Genomic DNA, 14,445 nt, shown 5'->3' with positions numbered 1-14,445 from the left:
GGGGAGGGATAGATCGTTTGGGGATCTATCCCAGGGGGAGGGACAGATCGTTTGGGGATCTGTCCCAGGGGGAGGGACAGATCGTTTGGGGATCTGTCCCAGGGGGAGGGATAGATCGTTTGGGGATCTATCCCAGTCTGAGGGAGGGAGGGTGTTGATGTAGATATTGATGACCGTTTTCTTGTGGTTATCAATTAAAAGATTTTATTGCATAAGCTGTCTGTGTCTGCATGGAATGGGGAGGGAGTGCAGGGCGGCAGCGGGAAATGGTCCCAAGCAGATCCGCCAAGGCTGAAAGGGCTCCAAGGGCACCCAAAGGGCACTCCAGGCCTGAGTCAGTGCCGGAGGTGCAGGCATTCATGGAAGGTCCCCTTCCTCTGGGGAAGCAGCCCTTTGGCGTGGGAGCCAGGACAGAGGGGTCCGTGCAGGACTCACGCACACGGCCCCACCACCGAAAACAGCCCCAAGCACAGCCTGGGCACCGTCCTCCCACTCTGGGGCTTTAGAAGGCTGCTCCCGCTGCTCCCAGTGACCTCACCATGTCCCCAGTCATCCCACTGCAGCCCCAGACAGAGCTCCCCCAGGCTGCCCCGGGGCTGCATTGGGCAGGGGCGGTAAGGGAGAGGGAAGAATGTGCTGGGAACCCTAATGCAGGGCCTCACAGAAGTGCAGGGAGACGACATCCGTAGATCTCTGGGAGGCAGCACTTGGAATGGATGGAGCTCTGTCGAGGGGTGGATGGCGAGCCACTCGGCGGTTGGTGGGTCAGGATCAAAAGGCAGGCCGGGGATGGGGGCACTGCGGAGGGCACTGCGGGGACACCGCAGGCCTCCTGAACAGCAGCAGGATGGGGATGAGAGCTCCACGGGCAGCTTGAAGCTGCCTCCCAGTCACAGTGCCTGTCTCTCGTGGGGCATTCAACTACCCTGAGAGCAGCTGGAAAAGCAACACAGCCAAGCACAAAGAGTCCCGGAGGTTCCCAGAAAGCAGTGGCGACAGCTTCCCGACCCAAGGGGGTGATGCCTCTCACAAGCAATGCCGTGCTGCTCCACCTCATACTAACACACAGGAAAGGCCTTGTTGGAGATGGGAGGGTAAGGGACAGCCTTGGCTGTCGAGACCATGGGACTGTGGTCTTCTGAAATTCCAGGTATTGGGAAACACATAAATACCAGGAGACAGAGGAGCTAACTAAGAAGGATAAACTTTTATTCCAATGAAAGGGAGAGTTCACTGAACAAACCTCAGTGAGGCCTCTCAAGTCAGTGGAGGTCGCAGCCCCCTTTTATCCCCTTTGCCCGGAGCGCTGCTCCCTCCCCAGCGTTTCTCCCCTGGCTGACATACGCCGGGGTTACAGGCTTCCCGACACGCCTGCTCTGTGTCCCCCATTATGTCCCTCGGAGGGGGCTGGGAAGGTCACTGGTGCTTTTCAAAATGGAGGCCACAGCACACTTCAAAACGGAGGACGTGGCCACCCGAGACCTTCTCTGCTGCTGATCGGTCCCCCTGTCTCTGGGCAAAGGGCACCACTTGGTAGCCAACAATTGAACCACCAGTAACTTACTGCTTCTTACTGCGAACTGCGACTACCCTACAAACTTTGCAAGCACCCTTTCTTCTTCCTAAGAGTGGAGCTGAGGACTGGGGGAGGAGGAAGCAGGGCAGCATGGAAGATCAGAACACGCACCTCAGGAGAGCTGACTTGAGCCTCTTCAGGGATCTTCTTCCTTCGTGTCTGACGTCCTTTTTTCCCCTCACTCGCTGCTCTAACCCCACAACCTGATTTGCTGCACACCCTGTCTCCTAAAGCACCGCCCAGCTAGTCTTTCTTGATGGGCCGAGCTCCTTGTTTCCCTTTGCCCTTCTCCGAATGCCAGGGAATGGGAAGCACCCTCATTTTTATGGTTGGGCTCTTGCTGCCCAGCCTCACTTTCTGCAACAGTTTCACAGTTTTCAATCTGGTCCTGTCCCTGTTTCTTTCAATGCCCAGGTTTTCTCCAAAACAGCCAACTGACACACATGCAATCACTATGCCCAGAACTGCCAGGAGAACTCCACCACTTCAGCGGCTCAAGTGGGCAGAAGCTGTCTTGGATGTGGCCTTGCCCGCTTTGAACCTCAAGATTCCACGTGAGGAGCCAGATGCTGAGCACTCCCCAAGAACCCCCTTTCCTAGACCAAATCTCCAACCGCAGCAGATGGCAGCACACACCTAAAGCGCCTTTGACCGGGACCTGACAGAACCCCCTTCTTGTTGTCCACGCTCTTGTCTTCCCATGGAATGGAGAGCAGAAAAGGACTCTCCAGTGTAAGGCCAGAACAGCCAGGTTTACGGCAGAGGCAGAGAAACTGCCCTATCCCTGCCTCCAGGATGGTGAGCCTGCTCCAGGATCCTTCCATCGGGCAGTTTGGGGTGCATTGTGTGGTTTTGTATCAATGTAGATGGCTTCCAGCGATGTTAACTTCCAGTGGTGAGAAGTCATGAGATCATGACCTTCTGCAACAAGAGTTTGACTTTGAATGGCCAAGGTTTTTATTCCCCTCCTGCTTTCTGCAGGTGCCCCCTGTTTTTCGAGACTCCTAGACTCCTAGAAGAGTTTGTGTCGGAAGGGGCCTTAAAGCTCATCTAGACAAGGTTGCTCCAAGCCCCGCCCGAGCCGGCCTCGAACACTTCCAGGGACGGGGCAGCCACGGCTTCTCTGGACGACCTGTGCCAGGTCCTCACCACGCTCACAGAGAAGAATGTTTTTCCAGAATCCCATCTAATCGTGCCCTCTGCCAGTGTGAAGCCGTTCCACCTTGTTCTGTCACTGCAGTCCCTCGTAAACAGTCTCTCCTATCCAAGCCTTCTTGGTCCTCCCTGTTGTGTTGCAAAATTTGCAAGTTGATGCTGTGCCAGGGCTGTGCCAGCAGCCAAGGGCTGACCCGGGTGCAGGACCTTGCGCTTGAGGTCTGTTGTCGCTGGCTTTGTTCAGCCTGGAGGAGGCTGAGCTGAGATCTCCTGGGGGGCTGCAGCTTCCTGCCAAGGGGCAGCAGCGATTTCTGCTGCGTGTGACCAGGGACAGGACCCCAGGGAACGGCTGGAGCTGTGTCGGGGGAGGGTTAGGTTGGATATTAGGAAAAGCTTCTTCCCCCGGAGGGTGGTCGGCCACTGGAACAGGCTCCCCAGGGCAGTGGTCTTGGCCCCAAGGCTGCCAGAGCTCGAGGAGCGTTTGGACAACGCTCTCAGGCACGTGGTGGGGTTGCTGGGCTGTCCTGTGCAAGGCCGGGAGTTGGACTGGATGATCCTTGTGGGTCCCTTCCAGCTCAGGATATTCTGTGATTCTAACTCTTTGGTTAACCCTTTGTCTCCCCATGAAGAGCTGGCAAAGCTGTTGGGGGTGGGGCAGAACAAGGGAAGCTGCCTCTATGACATTGTTGCTGCCTCTATGACATTGTTGCTACCTCTATGACATTGTTGCTGCCTCTCTGACATGACAATGGGAGCCCCAACATTCCGTCCCTGGAGACGCTCCAAGAGGAGCATCCAGACCTGGGTCCCGTCAACAGACCGGAGCGGCCGCCGAAGCTGACTGAGCATGGCCCTGTCAGCTCTGTGGCAGCGTTGTGTGAGCTGGAGCTCAGCCATAGCCCAGCTCCTGCAGCCATTGGTCTCTCGCGGAACCTCCTGCCCCACAGGTGAGGACAGACCCTGAGCCCGAAAGCCCCAGGACGCACGGCGGGGACAGTTACAGCCCTTGCTCCCCTGCCCCTTCCTCTCCTCCTCCTCAGTCCTCTGAGCGCCCGACACCCCCCGACTGGCATGTGACCTCCAGCGTTTGCTCTTTCTCGCAGGATCAGCCAACCTCGGCCAACAGCCTGGGCAGAAGCAGCAGCCCTTGCCAGCTCCCTCTGCCCCAGCAGCAGGTATGGCAGTCCCATCTGCCTTGGCCCCTCGGCATTCCCTGCCCCCCAGCCCCTCCAGCCTCCAGGCCTGCCCTGGCTCCTCCAGCCCTGCCGGCACCTCCAGCAGCCACAGCACCCCTGTCCCCCTGCCAGCTGGGGCACCTTGGCTCAGCACGGCACGGCAAGCAGCCCTGGCATTGCCTGGGCCACCTCTGTTCAGGCAAGATGGTTTAGAGGATCTTGGGGCCGTCGCTGCCATTTTGCCGTCCCCTGTGCAACCCCATGGCTGTGGCACAGCAGTTCACCCAGCAGGGATGGTCCCTCACGCAAGCTCCCACTCAGTCTGTGTTCCGGGCTGGTTCAGCGGGTGCCCCAGGAGACTCTCCCAGCCCCGAGCCTCCCCCCCAGTCTGCCTTCTCCCCTGTGCACGTGTGCCAATGGCTCCGGGCAGTGACTGCTCCAACCCCCACCCGTATCTTCTGCTCGGCAGGGACACGGACTCAGCTGCCTCCACCAGCCCCCTTGGCAAGCAGCCATGGCATTGCTCCTCCATCAGGCAATGCCCTGGGGGGGGCCTGGGGCCGCAGGAAGCCCCTGGCCCCAGTCCCACCAGTGCGGGACACGCAGCACGGCTCAGCCAACCCCTCAGGGACGCTCCTGGGCAGTGGCAGCCCTCCAGACACCAGCGTCCCCATGGATGTGGACACCACCCCAGGTCTTGACATCAGTCTGGCCAGCGACGTCAGCATGGACGAGGACAGCCCGTCAGGCCGTGACCTCTCCTTGGCCAGCGACGTCAGCATGGATGAGGACAGCCCGTCAGGCCGTGACCTCTCCTTGGCCAGCGACGTCACCATGGATGAGGACAGCCCATCAGGCCGTGACCTCTCCTTGGCCAGCGACGTCACCATGGACGAGGACAGCCCGTCAGGCCGTGACCTCTCGCTGGCCACTGACGACCCCATGGATGGTGGCTCCCGCCCAGGCAGTGATCACGTTGCGAGCTGTGACATCTCGCTGAGCAGCGATGTCCCCATGGATGAGGACACCTTCCCGAGGGGTGACATCTCCCTGCCCAGTCACAGCACTGCCAGCCACCCAGGCCCACTCCACGGCCAAGCCATCGGGGCCCCTGGGGTGACTCCAGCCAGTGAGCCTGTGCTGCGTGGCAAGGTCCTGCTGGAAGGGACTCGGAGCCACTTGGATTGCTCCCAGGGAGCCGTGGGCACCAGCCAGGATGGTCGCAGCAGCGTCCCCATGCCCACGGACCATGCTGGCACCAGTGGCACCAGCCCCCAGCCCAAGAATGCCTCGCTCTGCCCACCCAAGAAGATGCCGCCCACTCACCGCAGTGTCCCCAAGCCTTCCAGAGCCGTCCTGAGCACGGGACACTGCAAGGCGGGCGGCACCAAGCCTCAGGACCCTCAGCAGGGTGCGGGCACGAACCTGCCACCGCCTCAGAGCAGCATGTCACCAAGCAACATCGCTCTGAAAAGGCGGGGCACGAAGAGGAAGAGGGGCTCTGAGCCAAGCACTGGGAGCAAGTGCAAGGCTCCCGCAGCCCGGGCTGGGGCAGAAAATTGTTGAGGGACAGATCGTTTGGGGATCTGTCCCAGGGGGAGGGACAGATCGTTTGGGGATCTGTCCCAGGGGGAGGGACAGATCGTTTGGGGATCTGTCCCAGGGGGAGGGACAGATCGTTTGGGGATCTGTCCCAGGGGGAGGGACAGATCGTTTGGGGATCTGTCCCAGGGGGAGGGACAGATCGTTTGGGGATCTGTCCCAGGGGGAGGGATAGATCGTTTGGGGATCTATCCCAGTCTGAGGGAGGGAGGGTGTTGATGTAGATATTGATGACCGTTTTCTTGTGGTTATCAATTAAAAGATTTTATTGCATAAGCTGTCTGTGTCTGCATGGAATGGGGAGGGAGTGCAGGGCGGCAGCGGGAAATGGTCCCAAGCAGATCCGCCAAGGCTGAAAGGGCTCCAAGGGCACCCAAAGGGCACTCCAGGCCTGAGTCAGTGCCGGAGGTGCAGGCATTCATGGAAGGTCCCCTTCCTCTGGGGAAGCAGCCCTTTGGCGTGGGAGCCAGGACAGAGGGGTCCGTGCAGGACTCACGCACACGGCCCCACCACCGAAAACAGCCCCAAGCACAGCCTGGGCACCGTCCTCCCACTCTGGGGCTTTAGAAGGCTGCTCCCGCTGCTCCCAGTGACCTCAACATGTCCCCAGTCATCCCACTGCAGCCCCAGACAGAGCTCCCCCAGGCTGCCCCGGGGCTGCATTGGGCAGGGGCGGTAAGGGAGAGGGAAGAATGTGCTGGGAACCCTAATGCAGGGCCTCACAGAAGTGCAGGGAGACGACATCCGTAGATCTCTGGGAGGCAGCACTTGGAATGGATGGAGCTCTGTCGAGGGGTGGATGGCGAGCCACTCGGCGGTTGGTGGGTCAGGATCAAAAGGCAGGCCGGGGATGGGGGCACTGCGGAGGGCACTGCGGGGACACCGCAGGCCTCCTGAACAGCAGCAGGATGGGGATGAGAGCTCCACGGGCAGCTTGAAGCTGCCTCCCAGTCACAGTGCCTGTCTCTCGTGGGGCATTCAACTACCCTGAGAGCAGCTGGAAAAGCAACACAGCCAAGCACAAAGAGTCCCGGAGGTTCCCAGAAAGCAGTGGCGACAGCTTCCCGACCCAAGGGGGTGATGCCTCTCACAAGCAATGCCGTGCTGCTCCACCTCATACTAACACACAGGAAAGGCCTTGTTGGAGATGGGAGGGTAAGGGACAGCCTTGGCTGTCGAGACCATGGGACTGTGGTCTTCTGAAATTCCAGGTATTGGGAAACACATAAATACCAGGAGACAGAGGAGCTAACTAAGAAGGATAAACTTTTATTCCAATGAAAGGGAGAGTTCACTGAACAAACCTCAGTGAGGCCTCTCAAGTCAGTGGAGGTCGCAGCCCCCTTTTATCCCCTTTGCCCGGAGCGCTGCTCCCTCCCCAGCGTTTCTCCCCTGGCTGACATACGCCGGGGTTACAGGCTTCCCGACACGCCTGCTCTGTGTCCCCCATTATGTCCCTCGGAGGGGGCTGGGAAGGTCACTGGTGCTTTTCAAAATGGAGGCCACAGCACACTTCAAAACGGAGGACGTGGCCACCCGAGACCTTCTCTGCTGCTGATCGGTCCCCCTGTCTCTGGGCAAAGGGCACCACTTGGTAGCCAACAATTGAACCACCAGTAACTTACTGCTTCTTACTGCGAACTGCGACTACCCTACAAACTTTGCAAGCACCCTTTCTTCTTCCTAAGAGTGGAGCTGAGGACTGGGGGAGGAGGAAGCAGGGTAGCATGGAAGATCAGAACACGCACCTCAGGAGAGCTGACTTGAGCCTCTTCAGGGATCTTCTTCCTTCGTGTCTGACGTCCTTTTTTCCCCTCACTCGCTGCTCTAACCCCACAACCTGATTTGCTGCACACCCTGTCTCCTAAAGCACCGCCCAGCTAGTCTTTCTTGATGGGCCGAGCTCCTTGTTTCCCTTTGCCCTTCTCCGAATGCCAGGGAATGGGAAGCACCCTCATTTTTATGGTTGGGCTCTTGCTGCCCAGCCTCACTTTCTGCAGCAGTTTCACAGTTTTCAATCTGGTCCTGTCCCTGTTTCTTTCAATGCCCAGGTTTTCTCCAAAACAGCCAACTGACACACATGCAATCACTATGCCCAGAACTGCCAGGAGAACTCCACCACTTCAGCGGCTCAAGTGGGCAGAAGCTGTCTTGGATGTGGCCTTGCCCGCTTTGAACCTCAAGATTCCACGTGAGGAGCCAGATGCTGAGCACTCCCCAAGAACCCCCTTTCCTAGACCAAATCTCCAACCGCAGCAGATGGCAGCACACACCTAAAGCGCCTTTGACCGGGACCTGACAGAACCCCCTTCTTGTTGTCCACGCTCTTGTCTTCCCATGGAATGGAGAGCAGAAAAGGACTCTCCAGTGTAAGGCCAGAACAGCCAGGTTTACGGCAGAGGCAGAGAAACTGCCCTATCCCTGCCTCCAGGATGGTGAGCCTGCTCCAGGATCCTTCCATCGGGCAGTTTGGGGTGCATTGTGTGGTTTTGTATCAATGTAGGTGGCTTCCAGCGATGTTAACTTCCAGTGGTGAGAAGTCATGAGATTATGACCTTCTGCAACAAGAGTTTGACTTTGAATGGCCAAGGTTTTTATTCCCCTCCTGCTTTCTGCAGGTGCCCCCTGTTTTTCGAGACTCCTAGACTCCTAGAAGAGTTTGTGTCGGAAGGGGCCTTAAAGCTCATCTAGACAAGGTTGCTCCAAGCCCCGCCCGAGCCGGCCTCGAACACTTCCAGGGACGGGGCAGCCACGGCTTCTCTGGACGACCTGTGCCAGGTCCTCACCACGCTCACAGAGAAGAATGTTTTTCCAGAATCCCATCTAATCGTGCCCTCTGCCAGTGTGAAGCCGTTCCACCTTGTTCTGTCACTGCAGTCCCTCGTAAACAGTCTCTCCTATCCAAGCCTTCTTGGTCCTCCCTGTTGTGTTGCAAAATTTGCAAGTTGATGCTGTGCCAGGGCTGTGCCAGCAGCCAAGGGCTGACCCGGGTGCAGGACCTTGCGCTTGAGGTCTGTTGTCGCTGGCTTTGTTCAGCCTGGAGGAGGCTGAGCTGAGATCTCCTGGGGGGCTGCAGCTTCCTGCCAAGGGGCAGCAGCGATTTCTGCTGCGTGTGACCAGGGACAGGACCCCAGGGAACGGCTGGAGCTGTGTCGGGGGAGGGTTAGGTTGGATATTAGGAAAAGCTTCTTCCCCCGGAGGGTGGTCGGCCACTGGAACAGGCTCCCCAGGGCAGTGGTCTTGGCCCCAAGGCTGCCAGAGCTCGAGGAGCGTTTGGACAACGCTCTCAGGCACGTGGTGGGGTTGCTGGGCTGTCCTGTGCAAGGCCGGGAGTTGGACTGGATGATCCTTGTGGGTCCCTTCCAGCTCAGGATATTCTGTGATTCTAACTCTTTGGTTAACCCTTTGTCTCCCCATGAAGAGCTGGCAAAGCTGTTGGGGGTGGGGCAGAACAAGGGAAGCTGCCTCTATGACATTGTTGCTGCCTCTATGACATTGTTGCTACCTCTATGACATTGTTGCTGCCTCTCTGACATGACAATGGGAGCCCCAACATTCCGTCCCTGGAGACGCTCCAAGAGGAGCATCCAGACCTGGGTCCCGTCAACAGACCGGAGCGGCCGCCGAAGCTGACTGAGCATGGCCCTGTCAGCTCTGTGGCAGCGTTGTGTGAGCTGGAGCTCAGCCATAGCCCAGCTCCTGCAGCCATTGGTCTCTCGCGGAACCTCCTGCCCCACAGGTGAGGACAGACCCTGAGCCCGAAAGCCCCAGGACGCACGGCGGGGACAGTTACAGCCCTTGCTCCCCTGCCCCTTCCTCTCCTCCTCCTCAGTCCTCTGAGCGCCCGACACCCCCCGACTGGCATGTGACCTCCAGCGTTTGCTCTTTCTCGCAGGATCAGCCAACCTCGGCCAACAGCCTGGGCAGAAGCAGCAGCCCTTGCCAGCTCCCTCTGCCCCAGCAGCAGGTATGGCAGTCCCATCTGCCTTGGCCCCTCGGCATTCCCTGCCCCCCAGCCCCTCCAGCCTCCAGGCCTGCCCTGGCTCCTCCAGCCCTGCCGGCACCTCCAGCAGCCACAGCACCCCTGTCCCCCTGCCAGCTGGGGCACCTTGGCTCAGCACGGCACGGCAAGCAGCCCTGGCATTGCCTGGGCCACCTCTGTTCAGGCAAGATGGTTTAGAGGATCTTGGGGCCGTCGCTGCCATTTTGCCGTCCCCTGTGCAACCCCATGGCTGTGGCACAGCAGCTCACCCCGCAGGGATGGTCCCTCACGCAAGCTCCCACTCAGTCTGTGTTCCGGGCCGGTTCAGCGGGTGCCCCAGGAGACTCTCCCAGCCCCGAGCCTCCCCCCCAGTCTGCCTTCTCCCCTGTGCACGTGTGCCAATGGCTCCGGGCAGTGACTGCTCCAACCCCCACCCGTATCTTCTGCTCGGCAGGGACACGGACTCAGCTGCCTCCACCAGCCCCCTTGGCAAGCAGCCATGGCATTGCTCCTCCATCAGGCAATGCCCTGGGGGGGGCCCGGGGCCGCAGGAAGCCCCTGGCCCCAGTCCCACCAGTGCGGGACACGCAGCACGGCTCAGCCAACCCCTCAGGGACGCTCCTGGGCAGTGGCAGCCCTCCAGACACCAGCGTCCCCATGGATGTGGACACCACCCCAGGTCTTGACATCAGTCTGGCCAGCGACGTCAGCATGGACGAGGACAGCCCGTCAGGCCGTGACCTCTCCTTGGCCAGCGACGTCAGCATGGATGAGGACAGCCCGTCAGGCCGTGACCTCTCCTTGGCCAGCGACGTCACCATGGATGAGGACAGCCCATCAGGCCGTGACCTCTCCTTGGCCAGCGATGTCACCATGGACGAGGACAGCCCGTCAGGCCGTGACCTCTCGCTGGCCACTGACGACCCCATGGATGGTGGCTCCCGCCCAGGCAGTGATCACGTTGCGAGCTGTGACATCTCGCTGAGCAGCGATGTCCCCATGGATGAGGACACCTTCCCGAGGGGTGACATCTCCCTGCCCAGTCACAGCACTGCCAGCCACCCAGGCCCACTCCACGGCCAAGCCATCGGGGCCCCTGGGGTGACTCCAGCCAGTGAGCCTGTGCTGCGTGGCAAGGTCCTGCTGGAAGGGACTCGGAGCCACTTGGATTGCTCCCAGGGAGCCGTGGGCACCAGCCAGGATGGTCGCAGCAGCGTCCCCATGCCCACGGACCATGCTGGCACCAGTGGCACCAGCCCCCAGCCCAAGAACGCCTCGCTCTGCCCGCCCAAGAAGATGCCGCCCACTCACCGCAGTGTCCCCAAGCCTTCCAGAGCCGTCCTGAGCACGGGACACTGCAAGGCGGGCGGCACCAAGCCTCAGGACCCTCAGCAGGGTGCGGGCACGAACCTGCCACCGCCTCAGAGCAGCATGTCACCAAGCAACATCGCTCTGAAAAGGCGGGGCACGAAGAGGAAGAGGGGCTCTGAGCCAAGCACTGGGAGCAAGTGCAAGGCTCCCGCAGCCCGGGCTGGGGCAGAAAATTGTTGAGGGACAGATCGTTTGGGGATCTGTCCCAGGGGGAGGGACAGATCGTTTGGGGATCTGTCCCAGGGGGAGGGACAGATCGTTTGGGGATCTGTCCCGGGGGGAGGGATAGATCGTTTGGGGATCTATCCCAGGGGGAGGGACAGATCGTTTGGGGATCTGTCCCAGGGGGAGGGACAGATCGTTTGGGGATCTGTCCCAGGGGGAGGGATAGATCGTTTGGGGATCTATCCCAGTCTGAGGGAGGGAGGGTGTTGATGTAGATATTGATGACCGTTTTCTTGTGGTTATCAATTAAAAGATTTTATTGCATAAGCTGTCTGTGTCTGCATGGAATGGGGAGGGAGTGCAGGGCGGCAGCGGGAAATGGTCCCAAGCAGATCCGCCAAGGCTGAAAGGGCTCCAAGGGCACCCAAAGGGCACTCCAGGCCTGAGTCAGTGCCGGAGGTGCAGGCATTCATGGAAGGTCCCCTTCCTCTGGGGAAGCAGCCCTTTGGCGTGGGAGCCAGGACAGAGGGGTCCGTGCAGGACTCACGCACACGGCCCCACCACCGAAAACAGCCCTCAGCACAGCCTGGGCACCGTCCTCCCACTCTGGGGCTTTAGAAGGCTGCTCCCGCTGCTCCCAGTGACCTCAGCATGTCCCCAGTCATCCCACTGCAGCCCCAGACAGAGCTCCCCCAGGCTGCCCCGGGGCTGCATTGGGCAGGGGCGGTAAGGGAGAGGGAAGAATGTGCTGGGAACCCTAATGCAGGGCCTCACAGAAGTGCAGGGAGACGACATCCGTAGATCTCTGGGAGGCAGCACTTGGAATGGATGGAACTCTGTCGAGGGGTGGATGGCGAGCCACTCGGCGGTTGGTGGGTCAGGATCAAAAGGCAGGCCGGGGATGGGGGCACTGCGGAGGGCACTGCGGGGACACCGCAGGCCTCCTGAACAGCAGCAGGATGGGGATGAGAGCTCCACGGGCAGCTTGAAGCTGCCTCCCAGTCACAGTGCCTGTCTCTCGTGGGGCATTCAACTACCCTGAGAGCAGCTGGAAAAGCAACACAGCCAAGCACAAAGAGTCCCGGAGGTTCCCAGAAAGCAGTGGCGACAGCTTCCCGACCCAAGGGGGTGATGCCTCTCACAAGCAATGCCGTGCTGCTCCACCTCATACTAACACACAGGAAAGGCCTTGTTGGAGATGGGAGGGTAAGGGACAGCCTTGGCTGTCGAGACCATGGGACTGTGGTCTTCTGAAATTCCAGGTATTGGGAAACACATAAATACCAGGAGACAGAGGAGCTAACTAAGAAGGATAAACTTTTATTCCAATGAAAGGGAGAGTTCACTGAACAAACCTCAGTGAGGCCTCTCAAGTCAGTGGAGGTCGCAGCCCCCTTTTATCCCCTTTGCCCGGAGCGCTGCTCCCTCCCCAGCGTTTCTCCCCTGGCTGACATACGCCGGGGTTACAGGCTTCCCGACACGCCTGCTCTGTGTCCCCCATTATGTCTCTCGGAGGGGGCTGGGAAGGTCACTGGTGCTTTTCAAAATGGAGGCCACAGCACACTTCAAAACGGAGGACGTGGCCACCCGAGACCTTCTCTGCTGCTGATCGGTCCCCCTGTCTCTGGGCAAAGGGCACCACTTGGTAGCCAACAATTGAACCACCAGTAACTTACTGCTTCTTACTGCGAACTGCGACTACCCTACAAACTTTGCAAGCACCCTTTCTTCTTCCTAAGAGTGGAGCTGAGGACTGGGGGAGGAGGAAGCAGGGCAGCATGGAAGATCAGAACACGCACCTCAGGAGAGCTGACTTGAGCCTCTTCAGGGATCTTCTTCCTTCGTGTCTGACGTCCTTTTTTCCCCTCACTCGCTGCTCTAACCCCACAACCTGATTTGCTGCACACCCTGTCTCCTAAAGCACCGCCCAGCTAGTCTTTCTTGATGGGCCGAGCTCCTTGTTTCCCTTTGCCCTTCTCCGAATGCCAGGGAATGGGAAGCACCCTCATTTTTATGGTTGGGCTCTTGCTGCCCAGCCTCACTTTCTGCAACAGTTTCACAGTTTTCAATCTGGTCCTGTCCCTGTTTCTTTCAATGCCCAGGTTTTCTCCAAAACAGCCAACTGACACACATGCAATCACTATGCCCAGAACTGCCAGGAGAACTCCACCACTTCAGCGGCTCAAGTGGGCAGAAGCTGTCTTGGATGTGGCCTTGCCCGCTTTGAACCTCAAGATTCCACGTGAGGAGCCAGATGCTGAGCACTCCCCAAGAACCCCCTTTCCTAGACCAAATCTCCAACCGCAGCAGATGGCAGCACACACCTAAAGCGCCTTTGACCGGGACCTGACAGAACCCCCTTCTTGTTGTCCACGCTCTTGTCTTCCCATGGAATGGAGAGCAGAAAAGGACTCTCCAGTGTAAGGCCAGAACAGCCAGGTTTACGGCAGAGGCAGAGAAACTGCCCTATCCCTGCCTCCAGGATGGTGAGCCTGCTCCAGGATCCTTCCATCGGGCAGTTTGGGGTGCATTGTGTGGTTTTGTATCAATGTAGGTGGCTTCCAGCGATGTTAACTTCCAGTGGTGAGAAGTCATGAGATCATGACCTTCTGCAACAAGAGTTTGACTTTGAATGGCCAAGGTTTTTATTCCCCTCCTGCTTTCTGCAGGTGCCCCCTGTTTTTCGAGACTCCTAGACTCCTAGAAGAGTTTGTGTCGGAAGGGGCCTTAAAGCTCATCTAGACAAGGTTGCTCCAAGCCCCGCCCGAGCCGGCCTCGAACACTTCCAGGGACGGGGCAGCCACGGCTTCTCTGGACGACCTGTGCCAGGTCCTCACCACGCTCACAGAGAAGAATGTTTTTCCAGAATCCCATCTAATCGTGCCCTCTGCCAGTGTGAAGCCGTTCCACCTTGTTCTGTCACTGCAGTCCCTCGTAAACAGTCTCTCCTATCCAAGCCTTCTTGGTCCTCCCTGTTGTGTTGCAAAATTTGCAAGTTGATGCTGTGCCAGGGCTGTGCCAGCAGCCAAGGGCTGACCCGGGTGCAGGACCTTGCGCTTGAGGTCTGTTGTCGCTGGCTTTGTTCAGCCTGGAGGAGGCTGAGCTGAGATCTCCTGGGGGGCTGCAGCTTCCTGCCAAGGGGCAGCAGCGATTTCTGCTGCGTGTGACCAGGGACAGGACCCCAGGGAACGGCTGGAGCTGTGTCGGGGGAGGGTTAGGTTGGATATTAGGAAAAGCTTCTTCCCCCGGAGGGTGGTCGGCCACTGGAACAGGCTCCCCAGGGCAGTGGTCTTGGCCCCAAGGCTGCCAGAGCTCGAGGAGCGTTTGGACAACGCTCTCAGGCACGTGGTGGGGTTGCTGGGCTGTCCTGTGCAAGGCCGGGAGTTGGACTGGATGATCCTTGTGGGTCCCTTCCAGCT

This window comes from Pseudopipra pipra, chromosome W (assembly GCF_036250125.1).
Source record: "Pseudopipra pipra isolate bDixPip1 chromosome W, bDixPip1.hap1, whole genome shotgun sequence".
Taxonomy (NCBI): Eukaryota; Metazoa; Chordata; class Aves; order Passeriformes; family Pipridae; genus Pseudopipra; species Pseudopipra pipra.
Note: the sequence above shows the minus strand (reverse complement) of the source record.